Genomic DNA, 22,483 nt, shown 5'->3' on the forward strand with positions numbered 1-22,483 from the left:
CTCATAGGGAGTCAATACTTTGACCTCCCAGTAGACCGAGCTTCTGAAGCTCATTTGACCTCAGTTGACCGAAAGCTCATGAAGTCAACAGTTTGACTTCCTAGTCGACCGAGACATTTTTGTACTGCACCAACCTAGTCGACCGAGTTTCCATGTGTGGGATCTAACGGTCTAGTCGACCGACTAGTTAGTTCATTTTCACCCTGGTTGACCGAATTGCGCTATTTTGGAAAAATAGCCCTTTCCGGTCGACCGACCATAAAGTTCAAAATTGGTCCAATCGACCGAACCATAAAAACTTCGGTCGACCGAAAGTCTTCTGGTTGACTGGTGCTCTCGGGTTGGAATGTTTTTTAAGTGTTTAAAACATCATTAAAAGTTAATTAATCTTTTCCAAAATACCGAGCATGTCCCTAATGGTCAGATTTCCCAAAAACTCTATAAATATCCCTTCATTACTCCAGATTAGTAAATTTGATTAATCCAAATCTTCTCTCTAATTTATTGTTAATCAAAGTTCCCCAAAAAGGTTTTTGTTGTTTAAATCATTCTTTTGGGGCAAAATATTTTAAACAAATCTCTCCAACTCTTTTTCACTTGTTTTATCTCAAAATCATTTTTAAAGAGAGTACTTTATTTTGGGCATTTTATTTGTATTTACATGTATATACTTTCACTTGTTATTTATCTTTCTGAAAATCAATCCTTGAGAGTATTGCTTGCATTTCTCCCGGTTATTTCTTTGATAAATATTCTTGGGAGAATTTTTTATTGCACAAATATTTTATTGAGCTTAACTCTTAGATTCTCCAAGTGTTTCTCAGTTGCATGAATCTTTATTGGAGAACATAATACCCATTTTTCATACACTTTATAGTTGTGCAAAAATCATTGAAAAAGAAAAACCCTAGGTTCTTCTATATTATTATTATTATTGAAATATATTTTTAGAGAAAACTTTTTATTAGGGTTTAAATATAGTTAAGCACCCTTACTCCCCCAAGCATTATTTCATATCATTAGAGTGCATATTTTTATTGAGCTTATTGTATACATCTTTGTTTGTATTTTTAGAAGCATTTTCATGTACAAAAATAGTTTTATTGTAACGGTTAGGTTCAGCCCGTTAATTAACCTAGGGAGTCTCAGGCCTGTAAATGAGACCGGTTTGGTTCAGCCCAGAATTGAACTGGGGAATTTCAGCCCCACAAGTGAGACTAGTTTGACTCTGCCTAGTAATTGAGCTAGGGTTTTCCTCGCCCCGTAAGGAGAGGATGTAAAAGGCTTTTGCTTCGCCCGGTTAAGTGAGTAGGTATAGTGGAATCCTTGGGGTTATGCCCAAGGCGGGGATGTAGGCTGGTTTGGCCGAACCTCGATAACAAATCTGGTGTCGCTTTCTCTATCTTATTTAAATTACTGCACTTTAATTTCAGCATGTGTATGAATATTTATTTAATGCCAAAATTATTTTCATGCACACATTTGATTTAAATAAGATACCGAACAAGTGTACGTTTGCTTTTATTGTTAAACTCGCTTTACATACACGTGTATATGGTGAATGAGATATGATACGTGGTGAATCGGTGAAACATTAAATTAACCAAAAAGTTTTTAAAACCCAATTCACCCCCCCCCCCTCTTGGGATCACACCAATTCCAACAAAAAGTGTTCATTAATGCGATGAAAGAAACATGAAGGGGTTTAAAAAAAAAAAAAAAAACTTGTTTTGGAAAAATGTTTTCATGAAAAGTTTATGCCCCTATGGTCAATCTAAGGTCTTGGTCATTTTGTGAAAGCTTCAATTCAAATCATATGATTATGCATGCACAAATTGAAACCTAATTGCTATTACAACTTAAAGAATAAACAAATTTTTCATGCTTCTGCTCCTTATTACTCCATGAAATACGCCAAAATTTGTGCTCGATAAGGTACTCCTTGACTTCCATTTTACATCTCTTATTTGCGCCTTTCGCATCATAAATCTGTTCAAAGACTAGATGCACAAATGAGATGTTGTGGTTTGTCACAATCAAAATAGGAATCAGACTCAAAAAGTTAACACATAATCTGTTTTAGATCAAAGATCACATATCATTAATTTGGCAAAGATCATTTGAAGGGAAAAGCCCTAGGTTCTCCTACACTCTTTTATTGAAAAATATTTTTTGGAGAAAAATTTTATTAGGGTTAATCTTTGAAGTGATAAATATCTTTATTCAAAGATTAGTTTGAGAAAATCACCGTACTCACACTGAGCTTGTTTTCATATCATATGTGAGTGCATTTGTGTTTCAACTTGTACATACCTGCTTAGTGTAAGAAGCATCTGAATTGTACACAAAGTTATTTGAATATCTGTTGTATTCTCGACGGGTGGTCGGAAGAAGGAGACTAGCCCTGTGAATAGTCCTGATCTTGCTCAGACCCGGTTAGGAGAGTACCGAACTGGTTCAGACCCAGTTAGGAGAACTAGGTGCACCATCTTGTAAGGTGTTGTAATCAGTGTCGCTCCACCCGCAAGTGAGCAATTTATTGAATCCTCTTGCTTGAGAGCTTGAGGCGAGGACGTAGGCAGTATTGGCCGAACCCCGACAACATATCGTGTGTGCACTTTATATTTGCGCAATTTATTTTTCACACCTATATGTTATTGTTTAATGCTTTTATTATTTTAAATATGCACTTTGAATGGTTGTGAATTACTGAGAATAGTTTATTTTTTTTAATATCTTCTTAATAATTTATATGTTGAATTGGTATGTGTTTAGACAAATCCTAGGTTTGTGTAATACTGTTTGTGGAATTTGAATTGACCAAGGAGAAAATTTTTAAATATCCAATTCACCCTCCTCTTTGGAATACACCAATTCTAATAGAAATCGAGTCAGATCCCATGCACACTCCAGGATTCACTCCGATTCATGGTCAAACATCAGTTCCCCCCTCCATGTCCGACAGATGGTTCAGGGCCAACTGCACCACCAGGGTGACACTACCTCCCAAATTTAAAATTCTAGATTTTGAAAAGTTCGATGGAACTAAGTGCCCTAGGATGCACCTTCGCCTATACTGCCAGAAAATGGCTGCTTATTTTGACAACAATAAACTCTTAATACACTGCTTTTAGGATAGCCTAACTAGGGCGGCTGGAAGGTGGTATATTCAATTCGATAGGGCCCAAATTTGTGCATGGAAGGACCTAGCCCAAGCATTTATGGTTCAGTACCATCACATTATAGAGATGGTATCTGACCATATGTTGTTGCAAATGATGGAAAATAAGTCTACTGAGACCTTTAGAGAATATGCTTATAGACGAAGGGATGCCACAATCCAAGTACGTCCCCTAGTGGATGACAGAGAGGCAATTTCTAATTTCGTCAACACTCTCAAGGATCCCTACTTTGGGCATCTCCTCAGCAGTACACCTCAGAATTTCATGGACGTGGTATCCACAGGAAAAAGAATAGAAACAACTATCAAGTCAAGGAAAGCCAAAGGCATGGATTTTGACTCGGGTCCAAGCAAGAAATGGACCAGTAAAAAGAAAGATTAGGAAGCCGAAATGATTCAAGGGCATTATTATCAGGGAGGCCGGAACCAGGGGCCTAGGAGAAATTTTGTTTTTGAACCCCCATTAATCAGATAGCGCATGTAGGAACGAGGCCTCAAGTAACTTCTTTTGAGCCCATGTCGGCCCAACAGCATGTTCAAACTCAAGGAAGGGGTTCTAATAGAGTGGAGCCAATCCAATGTCATATTTTGATTTTTTCCCCCAATTACTTGAAAGAAAGCTCATCTCAACCATCCCGGAGTGGTTGTATGACAACTCCTCCCGTAATGGTACAACCTAGATGCTCGATGCGCATATCACTCCAATTCCCCTAGCCACACCATTAATCATCATTGGACATTTAAACACAAAGTGCAATCATTGAGGGATGCATGTTGGTAGGATTTCGATGACAAACAGTAAGGGGTCTAGATCAATCCCCTACCCCAATCATAGGGAAGGAAATGATTAAGACGTCGAAAGAAAATATGGAATCCGAAATGAGCATATCAGTCCTGGGTCCAAAACATTCCATGAATTCAACGCAGGAGTGGAGACACAAAATTGGCCAATCTTTGACTATCCTATCCATTTCATGTGATGCTTTTGTCTTCTTTGTTCATTATTTTCATTTTCTATTTGTAATCTTTTGACATTTTTGTCTTTAAAATTTTCGTTCCCATCAATGAAATGAAGTTATGCATTTTTGTGTATCAATTGCATCATGAGTTCAATTTCCAAAATTTGTTTTCTCCTGTTTCTTGCAGGAATAGGGAAAATAACAATGCCAATATCCTTAAGCCAGAAACAGATGTTAATTTTGAAAACATAATCCAGGAGATGAAACAATTATCCTCACCTTATTTAGATGTTGGGAAGAAACATTTTTTTCTCTTGAAGGAATTCATTGAAATGACTGTGCTGTTTCGACAATTTCATGTCAATTCATTACCCTTGTTTGGATAAAATGATAGATGGCCCTTCTTGGCCAACCAGTTTTCCCTTCAAAAGAACCAAACATTTATTTACCATTTTTAAACTGTTGAGCTTGAATATTAAACCATTTTCTTCCCCAAAATTTTAAACCGGGTTCGGGGTTTTCAAAGGTCTAGAAAATCAAATGAGATAACAATTGGTTACCCAAAATGATAGCACACCATTTTTCTACTACCCAGAAAAAGTTGAGAAAGGAAATACCCTTTGTTAGCCCTGTTGAGCTTAAAATATCAAATTTCTTATCTAACTCATCAAGGGATCATACCCTACAATGGGGCAGTTTCAAAAAGATTTCATCCCAAAAGGAGTTCAAATGAAAACAAAGTCGATATTCCTTCACAAAAAAGAAAAGCAAACAACGTAATAAAAAGAAGATGCACAAAGGAAAGGAAAAAATAAAGAAAGAAACAAGGGACATAAATATATGTGATCTTTGACTAACGTTTACCCTTGATAAGATTGATAAACCTTTGTTTCTTTAACCAATACCCCTAGACTACATTACGGTAAAAATGAAAGTTCTGACCAGATTGGCACATATTGTTGTCTCAAATGAATTGTTAGTGTTGACTCTATGAGTCCAATTAATCCTGTTTTGATAATGACAAATCACTTGGTATTTTACATGTGTATTGAGAATTTGAACAGGATCATGGCTTAGCATGCACAGATGGTAAGTATGCTGCGGAATCCATAAGGAACACAAAGTACATATCACTTAGCTCAATCAATGGAAGCCGAAGAGCAGAAGGATAAAGGCCGTCCATATTTTCAGTTGTAATTCGCATTAGGTTTGATTGTATTTGCATAACTTATAAGATATGATGCGAAACTCAAAATAACATATAGATCGACCCTAGGATGCATGTTTTTTCATGACATATTCATATGCATTTGTTATAGGGTGGATCTGCATTTTAGAATGATCATAGGGCAGAAAAACAGGGCACTCATTGACTAGCCACATGGAGTCGCCGATGAGCGAGTGCAGTACACTTTTGACTAGTGAGTCATCTCGTCGATGAGAAAATACCGAGACCCTGATTTTCTCAGACAACCCACTCTTCGCTGAATCCCTTGTTCTCATCGACGAACGACTGAAAGACATTCGTCGACTGGTATGGACATTCGTCGATGAATTTGTGGTGCAGAACGGTGCTTCAAACGTATGGAAAAATTTTTAATTAAATGATCCAATAGCTAGAATTGATCAAATGCCAAGAATACTTATTTAAACCAACCCTAAACCCTAGGGAAACACTAAGAAGAAAAAAGAAATACGTTAGAGAGACTTTTGCATTGCTTTTGCTAACTTTGCCTGCACTCCAAAGCATTCACATCAAGTTTGGGCATTCATCACTATCATCTTCAAGATCCAAGTGCTTACATTCATATCAGCTTACAAAAAACTGGTTTGATCTTGAGGTTTAGTTAAGTTTATTATTAAGCATTCAGTCTTATTTTTATAAGCTCATGTACTCTCGTATTTTTTATTTAAAATATTTTTGGGAGCAAGAACCCTAGTGTTCCATATATTTGTTTGAAAAAATCTTTTGGGAAAAGCTTTTTCTAAGGCTTATATTTTTGTGATATTCAAGGATTTTATTTTATTCAAAGATATAATATTATCTCTGCATAAAATACTTGAAAGCAAGAACTTAGATCTATGTGATATTCAAGCATATTTTTTATTAAAAAGATTTCATATTTTATTCTTGTAAAAGTTGTTTGAAAGCAAACCCTAGTATCTTCAACGTTCATATCTTTAATAAATTATTTTTGGGAAATATTGAATAAGCATTAGATCTTTGAAGCATCTTATATATATATATATATATATATATATATATATATATATATATATATATATATATATATATATTTTCATACAAAGATCATATTTTTTTACACATCATTGGAAAAACCACATATTGCATCTGAACTTCATATTATACCTTGTCAGAATGCATGCTTTGGAATGATTGTACTTATTAGCTTATTGAGAAGTGTCTGAGTGTTCAGAAATTTATTATTCATTATTTATATTAACGATTCGGTTTGTGAATTGTGAGGAGGAAGCTACGCCTCTTGTAAGCAGCGGGTTGTAAGGAAGAAGTTCTGCCTCTTGTAAGTAGTAGATTGTAATGAGAAGCTTTGCCCTGGTTTAAACAAGTAAATTAGTGGAATCCTTGGGTGGTTTGTCCAATGCGAGGACCTAGGCCAGGTTGGCTGAATCTCATAAAAACCGTATTTACATCTTTCTTCCCTTAGCTCCTTTAATTTCCATTTGCACTTAATTATTTGTTTGTGGTGTATGTACTAAATATTTATTGCGTTAGTAAGGTACTGGGTAATATTGGTTGATTGATAAAATCACACATTAAATTGATAAGTTGTGAAATAATGAGTTGATTGTCAAGTAGCTTGTCCGTGTGATTGTAAGTTTTCAAAATTAGGACTTAAGAGACTTAGATTTTAAAAATACCCAATTCACCCCGCTCTTGGGATTACACATAAATTCACATTTGGTATCAGAACGAGGTTGCACTAAACTTAAAAGTTTTTTTTGTAAAAGTTCACAATGGCAACATCAGTGTAACCCCATTTGGTGAGAGACACTCATCCACACGACCACCTATTTTTTTTGGTGTTAACTACACATACTGGAAACAAAGAATGCAAATCTTTCTTCAAAATGTTGATTGGAATGCATGGAAAGTTGTCTCTAGAGGAAATCATATTCCTATGAAAATTGTAGAGAAAGAAAATATACCTAAGACTGAAGATGAATTTACAGATGAGGACATGAAAGCTCTTCAAATAAATGCTACTATAGTGAATCTGTTATACTGTGCTTTAGACGTAAATGCATTTAATAGGGTCATGGCCTGTACAACTACTAAGGAAATATGGGATAAATTAGAAGTCACATATGAAGGCACTAAAGATGTAAAAGACAGTAGAATAGACATGCTAACAAGTGAATACAAAGCATTTAAAATGTCTTCTAGTGAATCAATCCAATCTATGTACACTAGGTTCACCCACATCACAAATTCATTATATGCTCTTGGTAAGACTTGCCCTACTTATGAAATGATCAAGAAAAATTCTTAGGGGTCTACCACCAGTCTGGGAGGTAAAGGCTACAACTATAGCAGAAGGATGGAACCTAAAAGTAATGACACTATATGAGTTGATCAGGTCGCTCATCACATACAAATTAACAATAAATGAATGACTAAGTGAGCAGAACAAAACTAAGAAACTAACAGCCCTTAAAGCATCCTCCAACAATTCCAGTGAAGAGAGTAGTTCAGAATCGGAAGACAATATGGCTCTTCTAACTAAAAAGTTCGCAAAGTTCCTGAAAAAAAACAAGAAGTATACCTGAAAATTTCGGGACTCGAAAACTAAAAAGGGAGAGTCAAGAAGAAGGAAGCAAAAGGATGATCCTCAGACGTGCTATAATTGCAGAGAAGTTGGGAACATCAAGCCAGACTATTCTCAGCTAAAGAAAGTGTCCAAAAAGAAGAAGAATGCACTAAAGGTTGGTTGGGACACACATAGTACCAGTAGTTCAAACTCTAAATCAAGCGACGACCAGATTACAAATCTGTGTCTAATGGTTCATAAAGATCACGAGGTACAATCATTTTGCTCTGCCTTATCATATTATTCTAGTGATTCTGATAATGGTGATAGCATGATTTCGTATGATGAATTGAAATAGGAATATCTTTATACTCTTAAAATGCTTGAGAAAATAAATAAGAAAAATTCTGATTTGAATTTAAAATTAAAGGAATTATCAAAGTTATTGGAAAGACAAAATGAGTCTCATACCTCTTTAATAAAAGAAATGGATTTGAAAATTGAGGAGTTAGAAATAAATTTGGAAGACAAATATAAAATTATTTATAAATTCACAGAGGGACAAAATAATTTTGAAAGGCTTCTTGGAGCTCAAAGAAATTCCATCGATAAGGAAGGTCTTGGTTTTAATGGAAAGGAAAACCTTAAAAAGAAACATATTTTCATGGGATACTTTTTGAGAGAGTCGAAATCTTATGTTCTAACTAAAGACTCTTATAGATATACTACAAGTTTTAAATGTAAGAGGTTAGGTCACATAAAATTTGACTATCCTTTTAAGAACAAAGATGTTAAAATTAAAAAAGTCTAGAAAGTCAAAGGAGAGTCGAGAACTAACCCCCAATGGACCTAAGAAAATATAGGTACCAAAATTAGTCAATTAAATGTCCATTGCAGGTGTGCTTGAGATCGTTTGCTTCAAAGGATAAATGGTATATGGATAGTGGATGCTCTCAACACATGACCAGAGATAAAGCAAAGTTCACATCGAACACACCTAAGGATGGAGGATTTGTGACCTTCAGAGGCAACGCAAAGCGCAAGATCATCAGAGTAGGTAAGGTTGGTAAGGAACTTTCCCTTGTTGTTAATAATGTGTTATTAGTAGATGATCTAAAACATAACCTGTTAAGTTTAAGTTAATTGTATGATAAAGGTTATAGAGTTTCCTTTAAACATGACAAATGCAATGTAGAGAATAAATCTTTAAAAAAAAAATATATTGTTTACTGTTGATTGTCATGAAAATTTCTACACCACTAGCTTTGATAATCTTGCTTCTCAACATGTAGCTTACTTTTCTTCTATAAATAAAGCTAGTTGACTTTGGCATGGAAGATTAGGACATGCAAACAAGGACTTATTATTTAAACTAGTTAAAGGAGAATTAGTCTACCTACGACAAAATTTGTGAAAGATAAAATATATGATGCATGTCAACTAGGAAAACAAATAAAATCTAGCTTTAAGAAGAAGAGAGTTATCTCCACCGCTAGGCCACTTCAAATGTTGCACTTAGATATATCTAGTCCTAATCCAACTCAAAGTTTAGGTGGTAAATTATATGCTTTCGTCATTGTTGACGACTATCCTAGATTCACAAGGGTATTGTTTCTTGCACATAAAGATGAAGCATGTGAAAATTTTATTAAATTATATAGAAGAATTCAAATTGAAAAAGGCTATACGATCACACACATATGAAGTGATAGGGGTAGAGAGTTTCAAAACAAGGGTATGGAAGAATACTGTGACTCACTAGGAATCTCTCACACAATTTTTCGGCACCTAGGACACCACAACATAACGGAGTAGTTGAGAGAAAGAACAAATCTTTATAGGAAATGACTAGAACCATGCTTAACAAACATTAGTTACCCAAGTATTTATAGGCCGAAGTAGTGAGCACTGCTTGCTATGTATTGAATAGAGTTCTAATTAGGCATACTCTTAATAAAACCCCCTTATGAATTGTGGAAAGGCCATTGACTGAATATTTCCTATTGCCATGCCTTTGGATGTAAATGCTTTGTTCTTAGAGATAATAAACACCGAGGACATTGACCGTTGTAGAATCTATTCATGTACTATTCAATAAGTCCAATCCATTTTCTAAAAGGTCTAATGAGGATGATTTTGAGATAAGTAAGGAATTAGAAAACTTTTCTATTGAAAATAATTCAAATAAAAACACTGAAAATAAGGAAACATCTTTTGAGAATATTCAAGTAGAAAGAGAGATTCATGAACTACCTAGGGAATGAAAGTATGTAAGGAATCATTCCATAGATCAAATTATAGGTGAACCGTCAAGTGGAGTAGTTACACGATCATCACTTAGAAATTTGGTTAGCCACTTTGCATTCCTATCACAAGAAGAACATAAGAATGTAAGTGAAGCAATTGAGGATGAATTATGGACGATATCTATGCGAAAAAATTAAATCAATTTGAGAGAAGCAAAGTCTGGACATTAGTTCCTAGACCTGATAATAAATGGGTCTATAAGAACAAGAAAGATGAAAATGGAAAAGTAATTAGAAACAAAACCAGACCAGAAGCTTAAGGATATAACCAGGAGAAAGGCATAGATTTTGAGGAAACATTTGGTCCTGTGGCTAGAATGGAATCCGTTCAAATGTTATTGGCATATGCTGCTTTTAAGAATTTCAAATTATATCAAATGGGCATCAAAAGTGTATTTTTAAATGGTTATATAAATGAGAAAGTTTATATTGAACAACCCCCAGGATTTGAAAATCACTAATTTTCAAATCGTGTTTATAGATTAACTAAAACCTTGTATGGATTGAAGCAAGCTCCTAAAGTTTGGTATGAAAGGCTTAGTGGTTTTCTACTAGATAATGGGTTTAATAGAGGAAAGGTTGACACAACACTCTTCATAAAAACTAAAAATGATAACTTGCTCCAAGTACAAATATAAGTAGATGATATCATTTTTGGAGCAACCAATGAAGAGTTGTGTAATGAGTTTGCCAGTTGCATGCAAAGTGAATTCGAAATGAGCATGATGGGTGAACTTAACTTTTTTTTAGAGCTTCAGATCAAACATGAAAAATATGGAATTTTTATAAACTAATCAAAATACATTAGAGACTTGTTCAAAAAGTTTAACATGGAAGATGGTAAAATTTTAGGAACACCTATGAGTTTTTCCACAAAATTAGATAAAGATGAACAAGGTATACCGGTGGATGCTAAGCTTTATTGTAGAATGATTGGTAGCCTATTATAACTGACTGCTAGCAGACTTGATATTATGTTTAGCGTATGCTTGTGCGCTAGATTTCAGGCTACACCTAAATGTCACATCTATTAGCAGTTAAAAGAATACTTAGATACCTTATTGGGACTATTGAACTTGGAATATGGTATTCTAAGTGCACTTCTCTTGAGATTATCAGTTATTCTGATGCTAACTTTGTTGGCAGTAAAGTAAATAGAAAAAGCACAAGCAACACTTGTCTCTTTTTAGGAAAATCCTTAGTTTCTTGGTTCTCCAAGAAACATAACTCAGTTGCACTATCCACAACCGAGGCAAAACACATAGCAGCTGGAAGTTGTTGTGCTCAAATACTATATATGAAGCAATAACTAATGGACTATGGATTGCACTATGGCACTGTTCCTATAAAATGTGATAGTACTAGTGCAATAAACATCCCAAAGAATCCTATATCACACTCACGAACTAAGCACATAGAAATTAGACATCACTTTCTTCCTGACCATGCGCAAAAGGGGGATGTGGCACTTGAGTTTGTTTGCACAAATGAACAATGGGTAGACATATTCACAAAACCACTTTTAGAGGATAGGTTTATCCAAATTATACGTGAATTAGGCCTGATGCACAATAGAGTCATTGCCTAGAGATATATTAGAATACATAACTGAGGGGGAACAATTTAATTTAAAAATTAAGTAATTGCTATTTATAGAGAATTGCATGTTAAATGTTTTATGGATATATGATACATGTTAATATGCACATGACTTTTGGACTTTAATGAACTGAATTGCTTGGCTGCCTATATAAATGTTGATTGAAATGCTCTTGTAGGTTCAACATGAAAATTGCTTTTACGAAACAACTATATTTTTTGAAAGGGAGAGAGATAAATTTTTTAACAAAGGGCAGAGATATTTAAGTTCTCATATTTTTTGTATACCTTTTTTATTGATGTCAAAAAGGGGGAGAGATATTTTACTAGAGCAAAAACAAATTTTTTTTTCTAGATCAAAAGAGGGAGAGATATTTTTTAGAGCAAATATAATTTTTAGAGCATAAATATTTTCTGGATTACATTACTACATTATAAATCATACATTATCTTGGGAGGAGCCTTATTAGGCTTAACCCAATTTTGCTCATGTATTTGTCATCATCAAAAAGGGGGAGATTGTTGACTCTATGAGTCCAATCATGTTTTGATAATGACAAATCACTTGGTATTTTACCTGCACATTGAGATTTTGATATAATCATGACTTAGCATGCACGGATGGTAAGTACGCTATGGAAGCCATGAGGAACACAAAGTACATACCACTTGGCTCAATCTATGGAAGCCGAAGAGCAAAAGGATAAAAGCAATCCAGATTTTCAATTGTAATTCGCATTAGGTTTGATTGTATTTGCATAACTCATAGGATATGATGCGAAACTCAAAATGACATGTAGACTGGCCCTAGGATGCATGTTTTCTCATGACATATTCATATGCATTTGCCATAGGGTGGATATGCATTTTAGAAGGATCATAGGGCATAAAAACAAGGCACTCGTCAACTAGCCACATGGAGACATCGATGAGCAAGTGTAGTACACTTGTCAACTAGTGAGTCATCTCGTCGACGAGAAAATACCTAGACCCTATTTTTTTCAGACAGCCCACTCATCGCCGAATCCCCTGTTCTCATCAACGAGTGACTGAAAGATATTCATTGACTGGTAAGGACATTCGTCGATGAATTCGTGGCGCACAATAGTGCTTCAACGCAAAAGCGGATGGAAAGTTTTTTAATTAAATGATCAAACGGCAAGAATTGATCAAATGCCGAGAATACTTATTTAAACCAATCCTAGACCCTAGGAAAACACTAAGAAGCAAAAAGAAATACGTTAGAGAGACTTTTGCATAGCTTTTGCTAACTTTGCCTACACTTCAAAGCATTCGTTACTATCATCTTCAAGATCCAAGTGCTTACATTCATATAATCTTACAAAAAACTGGATTGATCTTGAGGTTTGGTTAAGCTTATTATTGAGCATTCAATCTTTTTTTTATAAGCTCATCTACTCCCGTATTTTTTATTTAAAAAAATTTTGGGAGCAAGAACCCTAGTGTTCCATATATTTGTTTGACAAAATCTTATGGGAAAAAATTTTTCTAGGGCTTATATCTTTGTGATATTCAAGTGTTTTATTCCACTCAAAGATTTAATATTATCTCTCCATAAAATACTTGAAAGCAAGAACTTAGATCTGTGTAATATTCAAGCATATTTTTTATTAAAAAGATCTCATATTTTATTCTTGCAAAAGTTGTTTGAAAGCAAACCCTAGTATCTTCAATGCTCATATCTTTAAGAAATAATTTTTGGGAAATATTGAATAATCATTAGATCTTTGAAGCATCTTATACATACATACATATATATATATATATATATATATATATATATATCTATCTTTTTCATGCAAAGATCATATTTTTTATACATCATTGGAAAAACCACATATTGCATCTGAGCTTCATATTATACCTTGTGAGAGTGCTTAGGACTGATTGTACTCATTAGATTTGTTGAATCAGGTGTAATCCCACGAGGGAGGGTGAATTGGGTATTTAAAAAATTCTTTGGCCCTTATTTACCTCTTAAACCCTTCTTATATATTTACCAACAACTTCTTGTTACTCAATTATGTATGTGTAAGGCTATCCAACCTATACATGCAATATACACAATTTAAATGTAGTGCTGAAACATAAAGAGTAAAGGGAAGAGAGAAGACAAACACAATTTTACGAGGTTCAGCCGACTTGGCCTACGTCCTCGCCTTGAGCAACCACTCAAGGATTCACTAAATCCCTGCTTCTTAAATTGGGACGGAGCTTTCCTTACAATCCGCTGCTTACAAGAGGCACAGCTCCCTCCTACTCCACTACTTACAAGAGATACAGCTCTCTCCTCACACACCGGTTCACACACCGAACTGTGTATACAATAGAATCTAAAAAATAACACTCAAAACAATGCTTCTAATAAAAGCTTGTGAGTACAATTCATTTTCCTAATACATTAACATATGATATAACTTGAAGCTCATGAATGTATGAAAACAATACAATCGTTTTAATGTATGATATACTTCAACACACAAATCCCTATTTAACCAAAACTCCCAAGTAAAGATATATTTAAAATGTTTTGGAGTATACTAGGGTTCTTGGTTCACTTTGCAAAAATGCACAAATATATTTGAAGTGAACTTGTTAACAAAAACTTTATCTTGAATTTTAAATCAATTAAAATCACAAAGTTTTTCTTTCAAGTATTCAATCACAAACTGAGTATATTGTTTTTCAGAAATTATCTCTCAATAGAATATATAGTTAAAAGTACCAAGGATATTTAATCAAACGTTAATATAACTAAAATATAGTTCCTTTAAAAAACACACACTTGACTCAAACCTTTCAATCAACCACAAAACTTAAATCAAGTAATGATCTTGTTTAGAATAACTATGTATATGTATAGGTAACTCTGCCTGTGATGCACTTAATGTCCTAATTTTTTCACACACAGCCGGTCCCAAGCCCGGGTTAAGGAGGAGGGTTGCGTTAGGTAGCTGACAGCCAGCGTAAAATTTTTCAGATCACTATGATATGAATCCTTACCGAATATTTGCTAGGGTATCCCCTGCGAGCGACGCGTTGCACTTGAACCACCCGGGTGTAGCAAAAAGTGGGCGAGGGTGGGCTAGGTCGTCGCCCTGAAGCGACGCGCCGTGTCAGCACCCGGGTACGGTGTCAAATATGCGATGGTTCCTGCATCATTATGGACGTCGGCAGGTAAAGACGTTAGTTTAGGAAATTAGGATTAGATTAGCAACTTGGAATATAGGGACACTTACGGGTAAAAGCATGGAAATTGTGGATACAATGATTAGAAGAAGAATTAATATAATTTGCCTTCAAGAAACTAAGTGGGTGGGGGAGAAAGCTAGACAAATCGATAAATCAGGATTTAAACTTTGGTACACTGGAAAAAAAAAACATAAGAATGGAGTAGGCATTATTATAGACAAAAACTTAAAAATAGCGTTGTGGATGTAACTAGAGTAAGGGATAGAATTATAAAAATCAAAATGGTATTAGGACAAGAGATAATAAATATCATTAGTGCTTATGCTCCTCAAGTTGGCTTAGCAGAAAATCTTAAGAGACAATTTTGGGAAGATATGGATAGTATACAAGGCATACCAGGGACTGAAAAAATATTTATAGGAGGAGATCTGAATGGACACGTTGGAAGAGATAATAAAAATTATGAGAGGATACATAGAGGATATGGATATGGAGACAAAAATGAGTCTGGGGAGATGATCTTAGACTTTGCTATGTCATATGATTTTAGTATAATGAATACTTGCTTTAAGAAGAGAGAAGAACACTTAATAACCTTTAAAAGAGGACAAAATAGAAGTCAAATAGATTTTTTTTTAATTAGGAGGGTAGATCGTTTATCATGCAAGGATTGTAAAGTTATTCCAGGTGAAAGTCTAACCACACAACATAGAGTCTTAGTATTAGATATATGCATTAAAAAATGGAAGAAAAAGGATAAAATAAACCAGTATAGGAGAACTAGATGGTGGAACCTAAAAGGAGAAAATATAATAAAATTTAAAGATAAAATGATCAAAGATGGGGATTGGACCTTATAGGATGGGATAGATTCAAATACTCTTTGGAATAGATTAGCTAGCTCTATTAAAAAGATAGCAAAAAAGATTTTAGGCGAATCAAGGGGAAGATTCTCAAATAGCAAAGAAAGTTGGTGGTGGGATAAAGATGTACAAAAAATCATAAAGACAAAAAGAATTTGGTATAAAATGTGGAAAAAATGTAGAAACAGAGAAAGCTTTGAAAAATATAAGGAGGCAAGAAAAGATGCAAAAAGGGCCGTTAGTGAAGCTAAATATAGATCATTTAATAGTTTGTATGATAGATTAGGTACAAAAGAAGGGGAAAAAGATATATTTAAACTTGCTAAAGTTAGAGAAAGGAAGAACAAGGACTTAGGAAATGTAAAATGTATAAAAAGTGAGGATGATATTGTCTTGGTTAAGGACGAAGATATTAAAGAGAGATGGCGAAGTTACTTTAGTAAGTTGTTTAACGAAAACCAAATAGAAGGCTTAAATTTAGAATTGTCAAATGAGGAAAAGACTAAAAATATAAGATTTATTCGCAAAATTAGAGTTAATGAAGTTAAGTTTGCACTAAAAAAGATGAAAAATGGGAAAGTTATGAGACTAGATAACATCCCAATTGAAGTTTGGAAATGCTTGGGTGATAACGGAATTATATGGTTAACTAATTTATTTAATACAATTGTAAAAATTAAGAAAATCCCAGATGAATGGAGGAAAAGCACTTTAATACCTATTTACAAAAATAAAGGAGATATTCAAAATTGTAATCACTATCGTGGAATTAAACTTATGAGTCATACGATGAAACTATGGGAAAGAGTAGTTGAACAAAGATTAAGGTTAGAAACGAAGATCTCAGAAAATCAATTTGGTTTTATGCGTGGGAGATCTACCACCGAAGCTATTTATCTTTTAAGAAGATTAATGGAAAAGTTTAGGGAAAAGAAGAGGGACTTGCATATGATATTTATTGACCTTGAGAAAGCATATGGTAGGATACCTAGGGAAGTTCTATGGTGGGTTTCAGAAAAAAAGGATGTATGTTGTAGGTATACCGATGTCATTAAGGATATGTACGACGGAGTAATGACTAGTGTAAAGACTATAGATGGAGAAACTAGAGAATTTCCAATTACCATAGGTGTACATCAAGGATCTGCTTTGAGTCCTTATCTTTTTGCTTTAGTGATGGACCAATTGACTAAGAATATTCAAAAGGAGGTTCCATGGTGTATGTTGTTTGTAGATGATATTGTATTAATTGATGAAATTAGGGATGAAGTAGAGATTGAGTTAGAATTATGGAGAGAAGCTTTGGAATCTAGAGGCTTTAAGATAAGTAGAAATAAAACAGAATATATGAAATGCAATTTTAGTAATGATAGGAGGAATATTGGAGACAAAGTTAAACTTGACGATGAAGAAATAAATAGCACTTGTAGATTTCAATACCTTGGATCTATTATGCAAGCTGAAGGAGAAATTGAACATGATGTAATGCATAGAGTTAAAGCAGGTTGGGTAAAATGGAGAAGTGCTTCAAGTGTTCTATGTGATCGTAGAGTACCCTTAAAATTGAAAGGGAAGTTTTATAGGATAGCTATAAGACCAGTTATGCTATATGGATCAGAATGTTGGGTGACGAAGAAACATAATATCCAAAAAGTAAAAGTTGCCGAGATGAGGATGCTTAGACGGATGAGTGGTATAACATTGAAACATAAATTAAGGAATGAACATATTCGTGGTAAGTTAGGTGTAGCTCCTATAGAAGATAAGATAAGGGCGGGATGACTCAGATGGTATGGACACTTGCAACGTAGGCCTTATAGTGCACCTGTGAGGAAGAGTGACTTAGTTACTGTGGGGGGCAGCAGAAGGGGTAGGGGTAGACCTAAAATAACTTGGGAGGAGATAGTATGTAAGGATTTAATATCTTTGAATCTATCAAAAGAAATGGTCCATGATCGCATAAATTGGCGGAAAAGGATTCATATAGCCGACCCCACTTAGTGAGACTAAGGCTTGGTTTTATTGTTGTTGTTGTTGATGTATATGTATAGGTACTTTCAAGATCAACCTTTTAATCAAAATAGGTTTTTCTATAATAAGCTCAATAAATGATATATATGTATATTTGTATACTCTTGAATCAAAAATCAATCAACCAAGTTAAATAAACTTTCTCAAGTAATGATCTTTTCAAAAATCAATTTTTATATGAATATGCACACTCAAGATCAAAACTTTTCTAATGATGTTCAAGAATACGTAATGAGATGAGAAGTTCTTAAGAGTAATAACTTGAGAGATCAAACATCAATACTTAGATTGAAGCACAGTTGAATTAATGAATGCCTTTTGATATTCGGAATAGATTTGCCCAAAGACGATGAAAGTAGAATGAAGTGCAGACAATTAGCTCAAGTTTCTCTACAATCTTGCAATACGATGTGTTCTTCTCTTGTTGTGTGTCTTAGCCTTGTTCTAGGGTTTAGATATTCAGTATATATAGTATCTTACCCTTAGGATTGATCTCAACCATTGGATCAAAGAAAAAACCCGCGAGTTCTTTTAATAAAAAACAAGTTTTTAAGTTTCTGGCAAGTTCAGGCGCCTGAGGTCGAAAGCCCAGGCGACCAAAGTTCCTTAAGCCTCTAAAAAATCAAGTTGGAGTATAGGGTCAGGAACCTAAAAAGGGAAGTTTAGGCTCCTGAAGTGGGTTCAGGCGCCTGAGGTTCCAAGGTCAGGCGACCGAAGAGCCTCTGCCAACTTACTGTGATTCCCATTAATTCTTCAAGCTACCGAACTTAATCTTCAGACTCCTAAAGAAATTCTTCAGGCGACTGAGGTGAAGTTCAGGCTACCGAAGTCCCCTTTTCCCAATTTTTCTTCTCTAGTTTTAAATTCTGCTTTGCTTCTTTTCTTGGGTCTTTTATAAAACATATTTTCCATGATTTAAAAACATTTCTAAGTCCATGAATGTCCCCTAAAGATATATATATATATATATATATATATATATATATATATATATGAAATGCATGAATCCTAAAGTCTTTCTAAGTTATGTTGAGCGTCAAATTAAATCATATGAAAATGTAAGTACATGAATTCTAAATACTCATTCCCAAGTTGTTCTTGAACTTTGCCGCTTGCATCTTGATTCTTGTACTCTTTGATTTCCATGGAGCTTGCCAAGATTTGTTAGCTTTACTTTGTGACTTCCATGACTCGTTACCCTTCTGTACATGCTTAATATAGTTCCTGTCTACAAGCTCAATGCACAGATCAAATAACAAGTGATTTGTCATTATCAAAACCGGATTGGACTCATAGAGTCAACAAGATTATTGAAAAGTGTTTGAGTGTTCAGAAATTTATTATTCATTATTTGTATTAATAGTTCGATTTGTCAATTGTAAGGAGGAAGTTAGGCCTCTTGTAAGCAGCGGGTTGTAAGAAGGAAGTTGTACTTCTTGTAAGCATCAGATTGTAACAAGAAGCTTCGCCCTGGTTTAAAGAAGCAGATTAGTGGAATCCTTGAGTGGTTTGCCCAAGGCAAGGACATAGGCCAGGTTGGCTAAACCTCGTAAAAACTATGTTTGCATCTCTCTTCCCTTAACTCTTTTAATTTCCGCTTGCACTTAATTATTTGTTTGTAGTGCATGTACTAAATATTTATTGCATTAGTAAGTGACTGGGTGATATTGGTTGATTGATAAAATTACACATTAAATTGATAAGTTATGAAATACTGAACTGATTGTCAAGTAGCTTGTGCGTGTGATTGTAAGTTTTCAAAATTAGGACTTAAGAGATCTAGATTTTAAAAATACCCAATTCACCCCCCCTTTTGGGACTACACATAAATTCATAGCCAGATTCAATGATTGAATTTGAGCTACGTAATTACCTGATCCTAAAAAGGTTCGTAGACAGCTTGTTGAAAGAACAAGTTCGGTCAACATCTTGCAAAAGCCCCAACACAAACTGGGGCAGAAAATGTTGTTATGGGATGGGATTTTTAAGCCTTAGTTTCCTTTTTCTTCTAAAAACCCGTGTCCATAAACCTACATTTCATCCCGAGTCTTAAAGACCATCTTGTGATCAAAACATAGGCTAAACTTGACCAAACTAGGGGTAATAGTTAAACAAGAGATTTCTAGTGGTTTCATAGTAGAATAAGATAGAAGAAAAGAAGTGTCCCTCAATAAAGATGGGGCAGTCAGTAAAAGGAGAAAATCAGCCATTCAGTTTGATAAATTAACATCATCGTCGTATGGCTCTCGAATACTGGTATAAAATTTTTCCTTTGAAATAGAATGTGAACATGGTAAAACATCTATTTTGGGCACATGATCTTTTGATTTAGCAAATTGATGCATGATCATTTATCCTTATGAAACAAAAAATAAAATGAAAAAAGCAAAAAAAAAAAACAAAAAAAAAAACCCCTTTCATCTTTCAAAAGCTCCAAAAGACTATTGGATAGTTAAAGAGGTATCCCCCAAGGCTCGTCGATATACTTTTCTATAAAGGTGGCCCTTATTGAGAAATTGCAAGATGGACAGAATCAGTCACAGAAGAATTTAACTAGGGCATCTTTCATGTTGAGTTTTAGGGGAGCCAATTCAAGGATATTCATATTGGATTGGAATTCAAAAACATAGCCAAGATCAGAGATTGGGTTGCTGATCACAGGCGCTTCAGAGAAAGAAAGTTCATGCATCATTATGCATTTCATGCATTACATAAAAAAGGAATATAAAAATGCATACACATCATATCAAGAAACATGCATGCATCCCTGCATTCTAGCATCACAAATAGCAACATTCATACACCAAATAACATCTTTCACTCATATTTGTTTTGTTAGGTTTTTGTACATTTCTTTGCATCCTTGTCCAAGCAATCCTTGACACGCTATTCTGAAATTGGGGCAATTGGCCCTCAGGTCCCAATTGTGTTGTTTACTTTGAAACTGAGGCAGTGGCCCTCAAGTCCAAGTCACGTGGCTTACTTTGAAACTAGGGCAGCGGCCCCCAGGTCCCATTTGTGTCGTCTACTTTGAAACTGGGGCAACTAACCCAGTACCAAATTGATCCATTGACTCTGAAACTGGGGCAACTGATCCAGGTACATTTTGATTCATCTACTTCGAAATTGGGGCAAATGACCTAGATCCAAATTGAGTCTTCCATAATCTTCCAGAGGCTCTCGAGATCCTATATGTAGTACAAGTCCTCCTCAAGGCACTCTACTACTCGGGATTCTACACCTGAGCCGTCTCATCCCAGTTCACCATTTTGGTAATACTCTCCCTCAAATTAAAAAGTTAGTCATTCGCCAAGACTCTTGGGATCCTACACTCAAGTAGTCCTTTCCCAAAGACTCTCGGGATTCTACACTCAAGTAGTCATCATCTAGAGACTCTTGGGATTCTACACTCAAGTAGTTCTCTTCCAGACTCTCAAGATCCTACACTAGAGTTGTCATTTGGCTCTCAGGATTCTACACTCGAGTAGCCCTCTTTCTGACTCTCGAGATCCTTCAGTTGAGTAGTCATATGGCTTTCGAGATCTTACACCTGAATAGTCACCTTTCTGGCTCCCAGGATTCTATACTTGAGTAGCCCTCTTCCTGACTCTTGGGATACTACACCCGAGTTGTCTTTTGAACTCTCAAGATTCTACACTCGAGTAGTCATCTTCCAAAGGCTCTTGGGATTCTACACTCAAGTAGTTCTCTTCCTATCTTTCAGGATCCTACACTTAAATGGTCATATTTTTGGCTCTCAGAATTCTACACTTGAGAAGTCCTCTTCTGGACTCTCGGGATTCTACACTCGAGCAGTCATTTGGCTTTCAGGATCCTACACCTAAACAATCATCTTCCTAACTCTTGGGATTCTACACTTGATTGGCCCTCTTCTTGACTCTCGAGATACTACACCCGAGTTGTCTTTCGGAATCTTGGGATTCTACACTCGAGCAGTCATTTGACTTTTAGGATCCTACACTTAAATAGTCATCTTTCTGGCTCTCATAATTTTCCACTTCAGAAGACATCTTCCAAACTCTTGGGATTCTACACTCGAGCAATCCTCTGGCTATCGAGATCCTATACTTGAATGGTCATCTTTCTAGCACTTAGGATTCAAGACTTCAGAAGCACTCTTCCAGACTCTTTGGATTCTACACTCGAGTAGTCATTGAGCTTTTGGGATCCTACACTCAAATGGTCATCTTTCTGGCTCTCAGGATTCTACACTTAAGAAGCCCTCTTCCCAACTGTCGAGATTCTACACTCGAGCAGTCATCTGGATTTCAGGATCCTACACTCTAACGGTCATCTTTTTGGCTCTCAAGATTCTAAACTTGAGAAGCCCTCTTCTAGACTCTCAAGATTCTAAACTCGAGTAGTCATCTGGCTTTCCGGATCCTACACTCGAATGGTCATCTTTCTGGCTCTCAGGATTCTACACTTGAGTAGCCCTCTTTCTAACTCTCAGGATACTACACCCGAGTTGTCTTCTGAACTCTTGGGATTCTACACTTGAGTAGTCGTTTGGCCTTCG

This window comes from Malania oleifera, chromosome 11, assembly GCF_029873635.1.
Source record: "Malania oleifera isolate guangnan ecotype guangnan chromosome 11, ASM2987363v1, whole genome shotgun sequence".
In the NCBI taxonomy this organism is placed as follows: Eukaryota; Viridiplantae; Streptophyta; class Magnoliopsida; order Santalales; family Ximeniaceae; genus Malania; species Malania oleifera.